Raw genomic sequence first — 13,471 nt, 5'->3', positions numbered from 1 at the left:
TTTTAGAAATTAACTCCTTGACAGTTATATGATTTGCAAATATTTTCCTCCAATTGGTGGGTTGTCGTTTCGTTTTGTTCATGGTTTCCTTTGCCGTGCAGAAGCTTTTTAGTTTGATGTAGTCTCATTTGTTTGTTTTTTCTTTTGTTTCCATTGCCTGAGTAGACATGGAATTCTAATCTATGTCCTGGATCTCCAAGAAGTGTTAATATTATGCAGCGTTCTCAAGGTGTTTGACCCTAGAACCAACATCTATAACAGTCCAGGCCCACCAGTGTATCCGAGACCCCAGTTAAAAAAACCCCTAGATTAGGTGTCTAGGTCAGCTCATGCTGCCAAAACAAAATACCAATGACTGGGTAGCTTAAACAACAGAAATTTATTTCTCATAGTTCTGGAGGCTGTGAAGTCCAGGGTCAAAGAGCCAGCCAATTTGGTTCCTGGTGAGAGCTCTCTTCCTAGCTTGCAGATGACTGCCTTCTAGCTACGTCCTCACATGGCCGTTCCTGGATGTGTGCAGGCAGGGAGAGAGATCTATTACTTCCTCTCTCTCTTACTCTCCCTATAAGGCCACCAATGCTATCAGATGAGGACTCCACTCTCATGGCCTCATTTAACCTCAATTATCTCCAAAAAGCCCTATCTCCAGACACAATAACGTTCGGGTTAGGGCTTCAACATATGAATTGGGGAGGGGGGGGACACAAGTCAGGTTATAGCACTAGGAAATATCCAAGGCCACTCTGAGTCTACATCTTAAGATTCCTAGTGAACTCTTTTCTTTTGATGAATCACTTCTTAGGATATTAAGGAATTTCCCATCAGAAAACAGCATAGATGACCTCACAGGGGTGTATTTTCAAAGTGTCCCTAGCTCCTCCAATGAAAGATATTGCCAAAGAACAAAGTGTTATGGTGATGACCAACCGTTTGTGGGGTTTGTCCTTTGTACTAACATTGGAACCAAAACAGGAACCAATATTCTGAGCCTGCTCAGAAGGCTAGTCCATACCACATTCTCACTACTAACCCAGATGGTGCCAAGCCATACCTTATTTATCATCACAAAGCAAAGTTTCATTGATCACAGACAGTGGTCTAAAACCCTAATCCAGCACCTGAACTTTGCCCAGCATTCCAGTTGTGGGCTACATGATGATTTTCTCTTCCACTCACCTGGTGGTACACAGGGGATTCCTTTCATTTACTACTGTGAACTTAAAAGGCAAATTCACCAGTTACTTTATCCAGAAAATGAGTTTATGCAGGAACAGCCAGAAGAATCGCAATTCTGGATATGGCAAACTATAGGCCAATCTGGAAAACAAAGGAGAGGACCTTGCTGTTATAGAGAAAAAAGGAGGCGCTGTTCTAAAAGAAAGTCCACTGGGAGAAAGGAACAGGTCAGAGTGGCAACGGCTTCTCATTGGCTGAGCTGCAGTGTTTCTCCTTGGCTGGGCTGTTGCCAGGTGGGGAGAGAAATCTTCCTTTAATAGTAAAGTATTTGTACTTCCTCTTGGAGATGCAAGCCTAGGTCTCTTCCTGGTTGGAGTAATTCATGATGTATGATAGGGCTTGAGACCTCCCCCTACAGGCACCCAACTCCAATTTAGTTCAGGTTTCTCTTATGTATTTCACAAATTACTCTTAGGGCATGAAGAGGGAAGGCTGACCTGAAATTCCACTCCCTTGCAAAGCCACAGATGGTTCCTTTACACCCAGTTTTTGATTCAGTGTTCACTCCAGTGGATTAGAAGGGATTCATACACCATGGGTAAGCTCATATCCCACATAGAAACTTTGTCTCTCTATATTACTTCATGTCCTTTGATGAGCCTACGTTCTGCTTATGAGACTCTGCCCTACGTATTGGCTCATATTTCCATATAGAATCTGTGGTAGGTTGATGGCAGAGGAGGCCACGACAATTGCTCTGATCCCTGGATGTGCAGTTTTCTGCACCGGGACTTCTCCACTCCTTCCATCAAGAGGTGGAGTCTGTTTCTCCATTTCCTGGATCTGGGCTGGTCTGTGACTTACTTTGACCTGTAGAATGTGGTGGAGGGGATATTGGGTGATGTCTTAGCCTAGTCAAGGGGGCTTTGAAGCTTTAAATCTTGTTCTGTCAGAACAATGCGGCATCCATATCAAGAAGCGTCAGAGCCTAAATCTCCTGGGAGCTTTGAAATATATACACTCTTGAACCACACTGCAACAAGAGCTGCCAATCATGAGGTGAGGCCAGGCACATAGACCCCTACCCCCCTCCAAAGCTGCCTTGGAAAATACTGACTTGCTATCTGCCACAAAGGACCAGTGGCTCCTGGGCCTGTGCTCTCCAGGGCCCTGCTCATCTGCCAGCTGGGCAGTGACTCAGAGTTTTTTAGGGGAGCCGATGAATGTCCCTGAACCCTATCTTCATATAGACAGTCCACAAGCCATCCTCAGGGCAGCAAGGTGTAGAGGTGGGTCTGTGCTCTCTCCAATACACATCTTCCAGGCAGCTTACTGCCATTTCCTGAATTCTTGCTTCCTGTCAAAGCTGTCTTGTATGTTCACTATCACCAGAACTCTGCTGTATAAAAGCATGCATGAGTAGCCAGAGCTGAGGGGAACGAAAGACAACACATGGTGGTCAGCCAAGGCTGTGCCCTGACATCCCACGAGAGGCAGCCCTGCCCATCTTGGCCCACAGAGTCTCTTTGGCTCTGTCTTGTGGGCTCATCAACAGTGTCATATCCCACTGCGGCCTCAGGGTCTATCACCAATAGCTACATACACAGATCTTCTAGATGCTACTCTGTCATTTCAATGGTACAAAGAAGGCATGTCCCCAGTGAAAGGGAGTGTGGAACAATCAATTCACTTGATGCATTAACTGGGTGGGATTGTAGTTGTGTTATCTTCCTAACACAATTTCTTTCCTTGCCTCTACTATGAAGTTGCACTGCTGTTAGGAGTGCAAATTGGTCCAACCAAGTGGGGAATCTGTTGGGCAGTATCTACCAAAGCTAACATACGCATCCCCTGTGACCCAGCAATGGTAACTCAAGTTCTTTACCCGACAGAATGTGTACAGACGTCCAACAAAACATATGTACAAGAACTGACTGTATAGAGTGGGGAAGAAGTAGAGGGACTAGTTAGGAGGCTATTAGAATAATCCAAGAGGGTGGTAAAGGTGGTTTGGACAAGGGTAGCAACAGTGGAGATGCAATGACGTGGTCACATTCTGGTTGTATGTTGAAGGTAGAGCTGAGGATTTGTTGATGGAGTTAATGTGTGGCATGAAATAAACATAGGCAATGAGGAGGTGACCAAGGTGGCTGGGATGAACAATAGGAAGGAAAGAATTGCCATTTACCAAGATGGGGAAGACATGGTAAGAGCAGATTTGGGAAGAAATAAAAACAATCAAAGGCTCAATAAATAAACCCTTCACAAATACTAAATAATTCTATTTATTTTGAAAAGTAAGCCTATAAAACAAGTGCAACTGTTTCCCTTAAATGTTCCAATATATAAACAATATATATTTTAGTAAGAGTTGTACTTAAAATTCCAACTCTGATGTCATTATTCAACTACATATCTTGAAGTGGAACAACAGGCACCACATCATATTTGGGCGGAGCTGTTGTGGGAATCCATGGGGTTGACCTGCAGCGTTGTCTCATAAAAACACATGATTTATGAAAGAAACTCAAGTGAGTGTCCTTGCCCTAAGTAAATGGGGTATTATGTGCATATATGTGATTATGATGTTAGAAAAAGTAATGTAATGATCAGAGTGGTAATTTGATTTTGTGGTGTTGGTGATAGATTAAAAGCAAATGCCTCTGATAAAATTATATAACCCCTCTTTTTATCTTTTTAACATCTATGGAGATAACTGTAAGATTATCCTCTTTTGGTCTCTTAAAGTAGCAAATTAAGAGATTTCTTAACATTCAACCTTCCTTCCCGGGCCATGGTCACCATTATTTGACATTATTCGACATTCCCTAGCCATGGTCACCATTATTTGAATATACTGCTCTGGATGATGTTGGCTAATATTTGGGGCTTTCCCATTAATGTTGCAGGCACCGTCTGCGGCCTGGGTGCCAATAATGTCTGGCTGAGAGATGCATGAATAAGCAGGAAAATGTGTTCACAGGGCCTCCACACGAGGGACGTCCGGAGGCCGAGGGTCCACTGAGGAACTGGGAAGGGCAGGTGTGTGGCGGGCAGGGAGGGTGTTCACCAGGCGGACTCTTCAGCCCCAGAGCACTTGGACCCTCCCCTCTCCACCCGCAGGGGCCTCTGCCCTCACCATATAGCGCCAGGTGTCCTGGGCTCCTCCCCTGGTCCCCTGCCCTCGCCCACAGCCCACCTTGGGAAAACTCGGCCACGCCCGTGTGATTCCGACCACGCCCCTTCGCCTCTGACCCCGCCTTCTCGAGCGGCCGTTAGGCCCACCTCTGCGTCCTCCTCATCCCCTGCATGCGCTCTGTCTGTGGCCTGTGCACTAACGACCACCCGCCTTGTGGGCGGAGCCCGAGCATTCGCCGGGTACCGCCCATGGCCCCGGCCGCCCCTACCCCGGGCCCGCCTCCGCGCACATGAACTTCCGGTGACGTCCGAGAATGTCAAGATCAGTGGTAATGAGATTTCGCCGTATTTGGTAAAGATTCAAAGCAAATGCCTCAGGTAAAATCATACCTACTGATCTGAAGTAGGGCTAAATGGGGACACAGGGGATATTTGTCTCTGCCTCCATCTTCTGAGACAGCTTTCCAGGTGGACCGTGCGCTCGGGCTGCCCCAGCTGCTGAGAGTCCACACTGCCCCAGACCTCAGTGACAGTTCTGAGCCCCGCTGTGTTATGCAGAACCCGGGAGACATAAGGAAGCGCACAGCAGGAAGGGGAAGGAGCGTTCTCTCAGGGAGGAAGAGCTCCGTCGGGCACACCTTTCCACAGATGCTCCCAGTCCCCACTCGAATAACTGCTTGCTCCTTCCTCTGCTCGGCGTGCCCTGATCTCTCCCCGTCCCACCTGCTCTGGGTCTTTCATCAAGGGTCCTCCTCCTTCTTGCACATCATCTCTCTCTCACTCAACAGTCGATCCTCCACCCCTCAGAGCTTCTCAACCTCGAGAAATCCTTCCTCTCTCCCTACATTCCTCAACCGAAAGGCTGGGAAATGCACCGTCGTTGCTCCCTCTCCTTCCTCACTGCCCCCTGACTCCTCACTCTTCTGAGCCTGGATCTGATCCCCGCACTGTACTGGCCTGCACTCAAATAACAAGCGAACATCTCAGTATTAAATGCCACTGCTTCTTAATTCTCCATCACATCTGACCTCTCAGGAGCAGTTGATGACTTCTTGAAATGCTCTCCGCACTTAGCGTCCCCCATATTTACCTCTCCTGGCCTCCTCTTACTCTCTAACAAACCCTTCTCCATCTCCTGCTGCCTACAGGTGGACATCTTCAAGACTCTTTCTTCTGCATAAAGAAGGTACAATTGAAGATTTTCATATGATCCATGTTTTGTAATAGGAAAAATTTATACATGTATATAGAAAACTGACTGGAAGGAAACATATAAAAATGTTTACAAATGTTTTTAAAAAGTAAAAAGCAAACAAAAATAAAAATTGAAGTGGTTCACTCTGGATGAGTGACATTATAGTTCATTTTAATTATCTACTCTATGCCTTGATGAAATTACAAGTTCTTTGCAGTATAAAAGACACAAGTTTTATAATCAGAAAGAGCACACTTATCTTCAAAAGAAATGAAAAAATACAGATTACATAATAATAACACAGTGTAATGCTTGTAAGTTTAGTAAAAGAAATGAAAATAAATTCATACACAATATACATATATATACATATATTTATACATATATAAATCTGCAAAGGAAGGACTAGATGAAAATAAAACAAAATGTGAAAAATTTTTCAGTTTATATGGCAAGAATAAAGTTAATTTTTCCTAATAATCTACATTTTCAATATCCCTCTAATGAGTATCTGTTTACCCGCCCCCATATCCAAATAAATTTCATGCCATTCTAGACATGAGGCTAGAGTCCACAGGCTGTGAGGTTAAGAGTCCACAGGCTATAGGTCACACACACCTGGGTTCCAACTGTGTCCTTGCAACTTACTAGCAGTGTGTCCTAGGGCAAGAACTTTTGAGACTTGTTCCCAGGTATCTGACTAGAAGAAGTCTCTAATCTAATGACACTGGCATGTGATTGAGTGTGAAACACAAAAATCAAACCCCTTTAGTAGAGTATGAGTTCAACCCAAAGGCCTGAATTTAATTATGAACTGTCAGACAGCATGGGGTGCCCTCAGGAAGATATTTTGGGTAGTCCTGTACCAGCTAGATCTTAAGTTAGCATGAGGGAAGCCATCTTAGGGAAAGGAAGCAATATTGTAACTGTGGTCCTGACTCACTAGTCTCTGAGAATGCACTCTGGCCTGCACGTAGCCTAGATGATTAAGCACCTCTCACTTTTGCAAAATACCTATCTGCTAGTTCTATGACACTCGCTTACATATATCCCCCAGCTGTGATAAGGATAACTTTGTTCTCTGAGTTTCCCAGGAACGTGATGACCTCCAGAATGAAAAACTCTGTGTTGGTAGCCGTCACAAATGACAGAATAAAGAGATAATGAGGTGCCTTGAAGTTCGTTACACCAGATGATAGACATCCCTAAACCCCCTCCTTCCCTGCCCATTTCCCCTATATAACTGCCTCAAGATTCTGTATGACTTTAAGATGATTCTTTAGGACGCTAGTCCACTATCTTCCGATTGTGCCAGCTAATCGTATAAACTTTCCTTTCTCGACCACTGACTAGTTTGCAATTGATTGGCACTGGATTGTGGCGAGCAGAATGAGCCCCTTTTTGCTCAGTTACAGTCTCTGTGCATCTGTGTGTTATGTGTTGTATGTGTGCTTCACCCATGCCCTATCTGAGCATCACCCTCATCATTTTTAAAGGCACTTTTAATGTAGAACAGAGGTGAATGTTGGTCAGAAATGTAACATTTAGTCAAAGTCTTTTAATAAACCACACTGACCAAAATGGGAATTCACTACTGGGAGAGCTACCAATGACAGAGACATCCAGTGTGAGTTAGACCACTGGGACTTGGAAGAACACATTTTCCTCTGAGTTCTCCTGTCTAGACTGTTGACTACTCTCTTCATGTCACACGCAGGGTGTAGAAGACCTGCCAACTTTATCTGCAATTCCATGATTAGGTATCTACTGAACAGAAATACATATATACTTTCACCAGAACACATGCTACAGGAATTTTTATAGCTGTGTTATTTGTAAAATGTGACACTGGAAACACCCAAATGAGCATCAGCATCAGAATGGATAAATCCATGGTGTTCTATTTGTACAACAAATTCTATACAGCAACAAAAATAAACCAACCAAACTTCATGCAACAATGTAAAGGACTCTCACGAACATGATGTTGAGTAAAGAAAGCAAACCAAAAGAAAAACATCTGGGGCCAGCCGCAGTAGCCTAGTGGTTAAGTTCGGCATGCTCCGCTTCAGTGGCCCAGGTTTGGTTCCTCAGCGTGGACCTACACCATTCCTCACTGGCCATGCTGTGGTGGTGGCTCACATACCAAATAGAGGAAGATTGGCCACAGATGTTAGCTCAGAGCGACTCTTCCTCAGCAAAAAACAAACAAACAAACCAAAACAAATAACCATCTGTATCACTTCATTTAAATAAAGCTTAAAAACTGGTAAAACCCTGGTGTCTGAAGTCAGGATAGCAGTTAGTTACCACTGGGTAGGAGTGGGGGAGGAGTAGATCAGAGGGAGCCCAACTAGTGTCAGTGTTCTCTTTCTTGGGTGGAGATTTCATTCCATTTTTCTTTAAACACTTTCTGGAGTATCATATGTCACAATATCAAAAAAGTTTTGTTTTCTAAACAACCAGAGCATCACTGTAGTATTTATGGTTGCAAGCTTAGGTGGGAAAACAAAGAAACAAAAAGCAACGTTGAGAGGGAGGAATAATATTGTGAATAAGTGGCGCCAAGTGTGGGTCTTTATGTTTGCTGGCAAGTTATATTTCTTTATCTGGATGATAGTTTCAGGATTTTCTTTGTGAGACATCATTGAGCTGTGCATGTCTGTGATGTACACACATCTATATTTCACAATTATATGCAGATGCATATATGTGAGTGCTCAGGACTTGGATGTGGACTTGACTTTCTGTATCATATGAGGGCAGGTGAAACACAGGTTCAGCCTTCTCTCAAATACTCAGAACATCACTCCCTCATTCTATCCAAGAGGACTAAATGCCTTCATCATTTCCAGCACATATCCTCCCAAACTCTGAACCCCATTCCCTCATTCTATTCCAGCCATCCTTCCCTTGTATTCCTTAAACATGATACAGTGATTATCTCAGACACTTGTTTTTTCCTCAGGCTGAGAAATAAAAAAGCCAAGGACCCTTGAGGCAGTTGGAATGAGGGGATTTGTTGACTGGCTGTGGAGGTTTGAAAAAGAGGTTGATACTGAAGAGGATTTGGACTGAGTAGGGGGATGTTGGGCTGTCTTATCCTCTGGCTAGCATATAGATTTGGCCAACAAGAGGCAGGAGGCAGAAATTAAAGTGTGTAAGGAGAGAGCATTTTGATGGCACAATGTGAGGCACTCTCCAATCAGCCTCTGGTCTCTGAGGTACACGTGCACCAAGAATCTCTCTCTGTTAAGGCTATATACAGTCTCCAATCATATCTCTTGAGAGAAGTCCCCTTAGGAGAATCACAGCCAAATCTCTCTCTCTCTCTCCCTCCCTCCCTCCTTCCCTCCTTCTCTCTCTGTCTGTCTCTGTCTCTGTCTCTCTCGGCTAGTCACTCCCCCTTTTGAATTTCTTACATGTGATTCTGACTTCTGAAGAGACAAATCATGCCCCCTAAGTGGACACTTTGAGACCTCATCCTCCCAGTAGGTGAAGGGTATTTTCCTCCTGTAAACTCAGCCCACCATTGAGCCTCTGTAAAGCGCCTCTGTGGTCTTCAACCCACCCAGACTCTCCCATGTTAGTCCACGCCCTCCCGTGGGTGAGTGGTCGGTGCTCACGTGAGTGTGTGTAATTGCCTCCCTTACCAGTCCTCCATGGATGGTCAGGGAGCCCCTGTGAGATGGTGAGTAGTCGGAACCAATTGTTCTGGGGAGTCAGCCAAGTCTGAGAGAGAGTTCCCCCTGAACTTCCTGCTGCACTCCTTGGGGGACCTTTACTACATATGTATATATTCAAGACTGCTTGGCACATTTTAGTTACCTTTTGCTACATTCCTCTGTGATGCTTGTTTTTTCCCTCGATATGAAGATTGTGAGGTTTATCCACGTTGGTACATGAAGCTCTACGGCCTGAGTGTTATGTCTTCTCTTGGTTGCCAGTGGATTGACTGTAGGAGGTTGGCTGTCATCGGTCTCTGCTCCCTTATGTGTCTCCTTCGTGCCCTACCTGTTGGTCTCCAGCCTCAGGTCTTCAGTTTCCTCCAGCTCACAGCCTCTGTTTCCTCATGAGTGGTAGGTGACTAGTCACTCACACGGGGGTGTTGAGACCCTCCCCTCTATCCCACAGCCACACCTGACCCTCTGAGGGAGGACTAGTGGCTATGTTTGACAATGCCAAAGCAGAGAGTGCACAGCCAAGGGGACAGGAACAGGGAGGAGGGTGAAAAAGACACAGAGGGGGTGGGGGTGTCAATAGTTCTGCATAACACAGAGCTGGGAGAGACTGGGCTAAGGGGAGCGAGAATATAGCCCCTGAGACATGGGTGCAGGAGGAAAGACAGGAAAGGTGTTGTAGGAATGCTCTACAAGTTGTGAGGACACGATGGAGAGGAGAGGAGAGGGGGAAGAGAGAGGCTGCCTGGAGTTTCCTTCTGGACATCACATTGCAGGATAAGAGTCCTGCTTGGAATGTGTGATGGTTTGAACTTTTCCCCTTGTTTTGATGTAAGCTTACTCGTCATTTAGGCTTTCCCAATCCCCCTGCCCCTACCCCTGAGCTCTCCCTGTCCTGCCTTCAGCTTAGCTCTCACTCCTGAATGCCCAGTTCCTACAATTCCCATTTCCACTTTCTCCCAGTGAGATTTGACTTTCCCAGCACAGGCCTTTGGGGAGCCTTTTTTGTGGGAGCCCTCACCCAAGTCTTGTGGACCAAGGGCTGGCTTCGCTTCAGTCAAGTGACTTCTATTCAGTCAGCTGTGGCCTGAACTGGTTTATTTCACATGGTACAAATAAAGGGCCCTGGGGATTCCACTTCTTTGAGGAAGTGAGAGGAATATTCCCTTTAGAATTCCTTGAAGATATGATGCTCCCAGATTAAAATGCCCTGTGCTCTGATTTTTTAATATTAAACAGAACCAACCAAGACACAATGCTGCAGTTTCTAAATGACACTCTCCTGAGCGTCAGAAAGTGGGGTAACTTAAACTTCCCACCCGCTCATGGCCTGTTCTCAATGTCTTCTCACCAGGGGAGGCAACTAGTTTTTAGAGGGGAGCACAGTGAGGTCTCTCCAAAACGCCTAGGGAGAGAAGTCTGGGGTCTTGGAATGACCTAGTATGCGTAACTATTCCCTTCCTTTTTCATTGGATTAAAGGTGGGAAAAATCTGATATGCAGCATGATCTCACCATCTCCCATTGTCTGAGACTCCTGCACAGAATGTTAGAAGGAATAGGCTCCCCTCTCCGGTGCAACCCAAGAAAGCTGTATGGGCATAAACACATGTCAGACCAAAAGGAGTGAAAACATAGCTTTTATTTTAACAGCTGAAATAAGGGAGGAGGAGTTTATTTTAAATCTTTTTTTTTTTTAATATTTTCCAAAATTAAGGGCAGGCATAAGCAGGTAAATCATGTGATTTTTTGGCAAAGGCCAACTCCACCCTGGTGTGGCTCATGTCAGCATCCACAGCCACTTTGACAGATCCACATCATTTCTGTGCCTCCCCAGTTGCCTGCTGAGTAAAAAGGTCACCACACTTTTGGAGGCAAGGTTTTTGGGCTTCAAGTATTTAGGTCTCTTCCTCGGGATGCTCGGTGAGGGGCTGCTCGGCTTAACTTCAGAGCCTCCTTTATCCATGACTTGTTGACACCACAGATGGATTCAGGAAGAGAGCACAACCGAGAAAGCCTGAAAAAGATGATGAAACCCACTTAATCCAGTGTCTCCAGGGGCCCCTTCCCCGTGCCACCTGCCTGTCACACTCACACTCATTTCCAGTGTAGACATAAGAGATTGCTTTTACAATCGTCTGACTTCAAATGTCAACCTTATCATTTCTTTCACTCTGTTATATGCATGAGTCTGCGTTGAAAATCTATATTCTGTTCCATTGACATATTTTCCATTCCTATTTTAATTGCTAAATGGATAGTGTAGGTTTTCCTATCTTGGAGGGCACTGTCAGTATCATGCCTGCTCCCACAGATGTTCTCTTCTGTTTAATTGAATAATCAGCTCATTTTATTTCATGGCAAAATCCTGTTAAGGTTCATGACTGAATTCAAAGGTTTATTTTGGGAAGAATTGCTAGGATTACAATAATTAATTTTCCTATTCAGCAAGAAATGGTATTTTTAGTGTCAAAACAAGAAAATCATAAAAAAGTTTCATGCATTTTTCCCTCTGTTTTTAAAAATGATGTTCACATGTGTTTTGTGGACGCTGTGAACTAAATATATTATTTCTATTGTTTCACATTTTATTCTTAGAAGAGTATATAATATCTTCTTTTGTGTGTTTAACTTGTATCCAATCTTACTTTTTTGTAAAATATTTGAGTGATTGACTTGATTATTCTAAGGAGATATTTGCTTAAGAAGACAAAGGCAATTTTTCCAATTTCCTTATGTAAATAAATTATAATATATCAATAATATGAAATAAAGTGCAGCTATTGAAAGAGATGAAGGGGTCCTCTATGTACTGACATGGAAATGATCTCCAAGAAATGGTACTTGAAGAAAGAAATTTGAAAAACAATATGTATCATCATCTCATTTGTCTTTCTTCACAGAATCGTCTATAGCGATAAAAGTAAATGCAAAGAATAAAATCTGAAAAATTTACTGCAAACTGCTAAGGCAGCTCTTCTGGTGTAAGATGGTGGAGTATAGGAAAGGAAGGGGGATTATCAGTTGATCTCTATAAATGTAATTCTTACTTGTATTTTCTATAACAAGAATGTAAAAATATGTCTAAGTCAATTCTGTAAAATTCTTTAAATAAACCAAGATTGCTCAGAAGCCTAGATTTGAGACACAGAGAGGCGCCAACACTAAGGCAGATTGACCCAGGCTCAGGGTGTCCTCCAGGGAGGGGCACTGGAGCTCAAAGGAAAGGCACCAAAACCCCCAAACAAACAAAAAGTGAACCAACCTGTAACTGGAGTTCCAGGCAAGAGAGCAGATTTCGCCAGGGCAGAGTGTCTACCCTGTCTGTGACTTTAAGAGGTTCTCATTCAGGAGCGAAAGAGGAGGTGAGGACACCTCTTCTCCAGTCTCCTATGCTCCCTAGGCCTCCCCATTTCCCAGGAATACATACGGTAATGACAAGAGTGACAACATCAGCAAGACCACACCTCTGCTCAGGGGCTCTGCCTCCAGGCACTTCCCCAAGGGTGTTACATACAGCAGCTCAGTGGACCTCTAACAGTTTATGGGGCCACTGTCACGCCCATTTATCCAGGGTGGAAACTGAGGTACAGGAAAGTTATGTAACTGGCCCAAGGTCACATACTGGTATGTGGAAGAACCAGGATGCAGACCCAATTTGTCTGGCTTCAGCACCGCAGCCCCCACCCCTGCCCTTCAGGATGCCTCCTCTTGATCCTTGTGGAAGGTAAGGAAACAATCCTCATCCTTCCATTTGCTTTGAACACTGAACACAGTATCTCAGTGTCTTTCCATGGTTCTCTGTGGGATGGGAGGATACCTGGATGACTGAGCCTCCCCCGCCACTCAAGGAAAGGAGTGTGTGGCCTGGGTCCCTCTTACAGGCACCTGTGCCTCCATTTCCTCAGTGGTTATGTGAGACTGGGGGGGGCATCTAGTGGGGCCAAGTCACATCTCATCACAGTCATTTTAGTTCCTCAGGAGAACAGCTCTATAAAACACACAAGGTCCTGTCCTCACCATTATCCCTCTGACATCCCATCAAAATCCATGTCCTACCTCTAGACAATCTGCACATGGCTCACACTTCAATGTTAACTCTATAGTTGTTCCGTGTCAGACACTTGCAAGGTAATATGGCATGACAAGTATGACTACTCATCTGAAATTTCTACAATTAAACAACTCATTTATGTGTATTATATCTTACAAATGTAGTAATTTCAGAGCTATGACCATGGCTGGATCCAGAGATCGAGAGAGAGTAGAAAATCCTACCTGGAA

The 13,471-nt window shown here is 44.5% G+C and overlaps 1 long non-coding RNA gene across 1 annotated transcript; it reads right to left on the bottom strand.

Moving 5' to 3' along the window:
- Nucleotides 1-407: 407 nt before the first annotated feature.
- LOC131401466 (uncharacterized) lies at nt 408-4,510 on the bottom strand. The gene is made up of 3 exons (XR_009217688.1): nt 4,376-4,510; nt 1,177-1,317; nt 408-506 (listed from the first exon to the last, which is right to left on the bottom strand). It is a non-coding gene; the product is annotated as an uncharacterized LOC131401466 (long non-coding RNA).
- Nucleotides 4,511-13,471: the final 8,961 nt, after the last annotated feature.

This window comes from Diceros bicornis, chromosome X (genome assembly GCF_020826845.1).
Source record: "Diceros bicornis minor isolate mBicDic1 chromosome X, mDicBic1.mat.cur, whole genome shotgun sequence".
Lineage (NCBI taxonomy): Eukaryota > Metazoa > Chordata > Mammalia > Perissodactyla > Rhinocerotidae > Diceros > Diceros bicornis.
This window is presented reverse-complemented; position numbering and strand designations above follow the sequence as displayed.